Here is a 6,799-nt window from a genome sequence, read left to right as displayed (position 1 = left end):
ATATGGGGCGGCTGCGTTTTTGTGAACAGGAGAGGGGGTATTTATATAGATAATTAGGGTTAGGGTTAGGTAATTAAAACAAAATTAATTAAAAATAATTATTTATATTTAAAAAATCAAATAATTATGGGATAAATATCTACAAATTAAAATGTACCAGTTGTATTAATATAATAGTTGATATGCAATAATCATAATAATATACATATTGTACAATTAAACAAGAATAATTAATAAAAAATATAATTACTTATATTTAAAATCAAATAATTATAGAAAAATTATCTATACAATAAAATGTACCAGTTATACTAATACAATAGATAATATACAATAATAGTAATAATACAACAAATTATACAAAAATAATACGTAATAATAATACAACGTATTATAAGAAATAATACGTAATAGTAATAATAATACAACATATTATTTAAAATGATATGTAATAGTATCGATAATACAACGAATTAATTCTAGAATTTTTACTGTACTAAGTTAATTCATAAATATCAAAATCATTTAAATAAATATAAAACTTGGACTTTTAAATCATAAAAAATTCTAGAAAATCAAGAAAAATACAAATACTCTAATAATTAAATATTTTAAAATATTAAAAAATTATTTTAACTAGTATTAAAAGTTCATGATCATTACATTCTACCTCCCTTAAAACAAATTTCGTCCTCGGAATTAAAATAAGAAAGAACCCAAGGACAGAGATATGGAAAGAAAGACTCAACTCAATGCATATAGAGAAGAATTCAAAATAAATTGCATATCCATAAGTAGAGCGTGAGAACAACACAAGTCGAAATATAGACACACAAGTAGTAAGTTATCACAATATAATTATACAATTTGTTATAATAAAATACTAGAGATATATGAATACAAATATACAATTCACTATAATAAAACACTAAATTATCACCATAGACACAAAATGATATTTAATCATATAAAGTAAATATAAAACATTTATAGCACACATATAGAAAAGTAATAAAAACATTCTATACAAAGCATCAATTAGATATAATATTCTATAAATAAAGAAGATGAGAAAAATGTGAATGTAAATTCACATATTGTATATATAAGGCATGAAACATGTCATGAGAATGCATAAGGCATCAATATCAATTATAAGTTATATGGGCAAGTCAAATACAAAGTCAAACAAGCAGAATATATGTCACGCCTCGCTTCCCAAAATACTCAGGAATCGGAACGTGAACAAGTCCGCGACGTATTAGATTGAGAAGAAATATACACTATTATTTTTTTTTCTCTTTTCTTTTCTTCTCAATCCAATACGCTAAGCGTCTGGAAATAAGTACAATGCGAAGTCACAGGTCCCCGATCACACATAGCAAGAATATAATGACAACCCAGAATAAGAAATAGACATATCATCAATGGTAAATCATCACAGACATAAAAATATGGGTCAAACACGCCCTTATTACAAAAACGGTTTAACTAGGAATAAAATACATAGTCCATAATAAAAGTACTGATAAAATAACTAAATTCATTATCAACTAAAGAAATGCTGTAAAAGAGTTCTAGTGCTCATCAACTACTACAGGAAGAAAAAGTCTAAGCTTCAGATTGTTCTTCTGATCCATCTGGAAGACCTTACTGCTGCAAATCCTCTGGCTCCTGTACTATCTCGAACTGAGGCTGTCCGTCTCCTAAATCTGACGTACACCCAGAAAATAGGAGTACGTCAGCGTGTATACACACGGCAAGATCCCCCAAGCCAGGAACAAATACAATAACGGTAATGATAATATATGCGTGGTCAATGCGATAACAGAAATAGAACATGTGATGATAGCAATAACGATAGAGGCATACAACTGGAATACTAATAATCAGACGAATCCAAAAATCAACCAACAAGATCATGCAGGTAGCAATCAGAAACCATCCAAGCAACAAGATCATACAACAGATAGAATTAATATTTAAAAATCTACAACAAGAAACGTAGTACGTCGAGTGAAATAATCCAAACAAGAAAACCCTCATGTATATACCATATGTCTCAAATTGTAAATAATTAAATATTAACCCCGATCTATGTATGGAAAGAAATACAACTGATCTACGTCTCACAAGAATCATACTTAGCCAAGAATCTAAGTCATGTAACTAGTCATCCTACAACAGGTCACTGGCTCATATTATCGGATAACTGATAGATCACAATCACAAATAGCTCAACTCCTCAGACCCACCCCGGTGACTATACAAACTTCACCGGCGTAAGCCTAGAAATAATCAACAATCACATATCACAACTCCTCGGACCCACCCCGGTGACTACACAAACTTCACCAGCGCGAGCCCGGAATATACAAACATCTCAACTCATCAGACCCACCCCGGTGACTACACAAACTTCACCGGCACGAGCCTGGAATATACATCAACAATCACAACCGCTCACATGGACCAAGACTTCTCATCCTAATTCTCGTAATTCCAGGTCAACTACACACGAGATTCTAAATCCTAACTGTGTCATACAGGTCACTATAGTCATGTACTTCTCATGATTCTTAACATGGAATAATAAATATAATTACGCTAAGTGTCAAAGTCATAAAGTGTGAACATGGGTCGTGATCATATGCAAGAAACATACGAGAACAAAGCTACTATTAACAATGCAAGATGAAACTACCATTAACATATGTTTTACACACGATCTAGATCATAACTGTGTCATACAGGTCACTATAGTCAGGTACTTCTCATGATTCTTAACATGGAATAATAAACGTAATTACGCTAAGCGTCAAAGTCATAAAGTGTGAACAGGGGGTCGTGATCACATGCAAGAAACATACGAAAGTAAAACTACTATTAACAATGCAAGATGAAACTACCATTATAAAATTCCAAGAATAATTTCCTTTAAAAATTATCTCTCATTATAAAATTCTAGAATAACCTTCTTAAAATATATTTAATTGTTATTTATGAACAGTAATACTTTTAATTTTATAAATAATCTAAAATACTCTTTTTCTTAAAATAATATTCTTTTAATCATAACAATTATTCAAAAATACTCCTTATCCAAAATAAATTATTTTCTCAAAATAATTCCTTTTAAAAATTTTTCCTCATTATAAATAATTCTAAAAAAAATACTCTATAAATATATTCTTCCTTTCAACAACACGAAATTAACCATAAACTATTTTTGACATACTTATTCATCATTCATAGCATCTTTTCACAGCATATATTCACCGTGATATTATCAACAACTACACAATTAAAATCATATCAGCACAAACTAATCTACGCATATACGTAATAAATTCATAATTGAGATAAAAATAGAAATTAACGAGACAACGGGCAAGAGGGATCTTGCCTACGCGTCGAACAGATCGACGTTGGCGGCACGGGGCTGGTTCGAGCGGGGTTGAGCTCGATGGAGGGTAGCTAGGTTCGGGTCTGTCGAGCGGGGCTGCCAACGAGGGGGAAGCTCGGACTACAGCAGTGATGGCGGTGCTGGTCAGGTGGCCGGAGGAGGACGTTCTTAGGTTTGAAGAGAGGAGAGAGAGAGAGAATACTGTTATGAGAGATAGGGAGATGGGGTGTTGTGCGATGGTGTATTTTATGGGAAGAGAGAGATGATGGGGGATATTATAATATTTGAAAGAGAAAGATTAGAGAGACAGAGGGAAAGATCTGATTATGTTTTTTTTGAATTTTGAAATGAGAGAAAAAAATGGAAAGATTAATTTGTAGCTGGAGAAAATCATGGGGAGTGATTTGGGGTTGATTGGAAAATTGATTAGGGAGATTATGATAAGAATTCAAATGAGAGAAAAATTAGGGAAAGGAGATTATGGGAATATTTTTATTTATTTATTTTCTTCATAATATTTAAAAATAATCATTATAATAATAATTAACCATATAATAACATTAATAAATATTTAACAGCTAAATATTTATATATTTACATATGTACTAATGTACTAAGCTCAGGTTTACATTAATAATAACAAGGTCACTAATAATATTAGCCATCAAATGATTATATATAAAAATCATTAAACCATAAATTAATATTTAGCATGATTAATAAATACAAGACTATATATTTTATTATTTATTTATTTTGAAAACTCAGAAAATTTCAGAAATTAGGAAAAATATTAATAAAATATAATATAATATTTTAAATACTAGAAAAATTGTTTAAATACGTATCGAAAAATTACGGTTGTTACAATATAATGATAACAATTAATAGTAAAAGGTATATAGTATAAATCAATAACGTATAGTCAGAGGATATAAATAAGCAAGAATAATGATAAAGCAGAAGTATAAAAAGCACGCAAATCATCAATGGAATATATATAACATAAGGTCATAAGAAAGTCTGGTATGTAATATAAATAATAAGAATGATGTAAGTATAATATAAAGAGAGTGAACATATATTGAAAAAAGATTACACAGGGTATAAAGAAGCATGTATATAGTAAATAAAATAGTTAATATGTATCAAATTATAAAATAACACAACATCTAGGCATAGACAAAAATATAAGTATCAGTTAACATAGTTTAATAACAAAGAAGTCAATAACGAATATACAATTATAGAAAAAACATAATTTCAACATGATATTATGGATATAGTATCATAAGACAACATATCAAAGTGTGAATATATAATCAATAACACAGAATTGGCAAATAGAATAAATATATAACATACAAAAATATAATATGAAATATAAATACATAATTCACATATGATAAAATATATCAACTCAATAATATAAATAATAAAAGAAAATTATAAATGAAATAAAAGACAAAATATATGTCACTCATACGTAAGCAGATGATAAATATGATAAAATAAAAAATATAAAACACAATACAATTAACAGGTGAATTATATACAAGCAAAAGTAAAAGAAATATTTTAGGAGTATGTAAGTAAAACAAAATAGTAAAGAATCAAACGTATATATAGTTTACATAAATATAGGGGACAACATAAGAAACATGTAAATAGTTAAAAAAATATTATATGATAAAAATAGACGTAAGAGTATACAAGCGATTCAAAATAGGCATATTATATAAGACATAATAGGAATGATATAATTATACATATTCGACAAACAATATTAGTAATATTCATTAGGTAAAATAATAAATATAAACAAGATATAACAATAATAAAATTTACTGTATAAAATCAGTTCAAATATAGCAATATAAGGCATCATAGTCAAAGTCACATAAATACAATCAGCATAATTATACATAAATAAAGATGTATAATACACAAAACATGAACTATGAAAGATAAAATAAATTTATAAATGAATACAAACTTAAGAAGAGCATAAATTCGTATAATAAAAACACTGATATATTATAGGTAAACATACAATGAATGATTGATAAACATGTGAATATAAACATCGCTAATACATGAAATAGAATACGATTAAACACATTTGATACTAAAATTGATGAATGGCTATAAATCAATAAAAATAAATATCCTAAATATAATAATCTACATGAATACACTATAATGAAAAGAAAATAGTAATTATAAAAGAATGAAAAAGTAAAACACATCACAAGTAACAAAAATAATGAATACAGAATGAACAACAAACAATGACACAATAAAAGACATAAATATCTAAAAATATCATAAAATAAATACTAAAAAAATAACACGCATATACAATGTATATTGTTACAATGAAAAAACAATATATATCGAAAACAAAGCAAACAAACAACAAATATGTAAGTACATTATAAACAACCAATGAGTAAATGTTATACATACCCACAAATGCATATTACAATTACCTCTTATATTAATTATAAAAGAATAATAATTAATGTAACAAAATAACTATATAATTAGTAACTCAACTCTAAACTTAACAATATTTATAAATAATGCCTGAATATCAAAATAGAAATACATGGCTCTTAGAAATAAGAAACCAATGTAAACATACTAAAACAATCTAAACGAGATAAAACTGACTAATAAAAAACTATATACTGAAAATGTAAATGATACAAATATAGTGCATATGTAGAATATTAAAATCATGAACTTAATAAAGTATATCATGAAATATGAACACTATGCGATAATTTATAACATAAGTGAGTGATAGATGGTATGACAGAAACGCACACATACATAATATAGATATGCAAAAGTATAATTAAACACAGTAAAATAATCTAAATATCAGATATGTTATGTGATGTATATGTGAAATCTAATGATATGATTTGAACAATTAAAAATATATAAGTAGATATATATTTTAATAAAAATATACAATATAACACTATGTGTGATACATAAAATAATATAATAAATAATACAGAAATTAATACAATCAACCCATATATATAAGCCAAACCAAAGAAAACATAGTCATATAAATAATAACACATATAATAACAATCGGTATGAGGAAAGATGATTTATAGGAAGAGAGAGTAGTCGCGAAGCGATGCGACAAGAACCGTGGAAAACTCCGGAGTCAAAGAGTGTTAAGACAGGGACGAAATAAAATCTATCAAGAAAATAGGATTAATCTCACGGATGAAATATGATATGCATCTAAATTGTCCAATATATTCTTACTAGTGAGGACTTGGGACTATGACCTGTATTGGCCACCAAAAAAACCTGTCACGCCCCACTTTCCAAAATATCAAGGAATCGGAACATGAACAAGCCCGC

This window comes from Asparagus officinalis, chromosome 7 (genome assembly GCF_001876935.1).
Source record: "Asparagus officinalis chromosome 7, Aspof.V1, whole genome shotgun sequence".
Taxonomy (NCBI): domain Eukaryota; kingdom Viridiplantae; phylum Streptophyta; class Magnoliopsida; order Asparagales; family Asparagaceae; genus Asparagus; species Asparagus officinalis.
The sequence above is the reverse complement of the archived record's forward strand: the minus strand, read 5'-3'. Positions refer to the sequence as shown.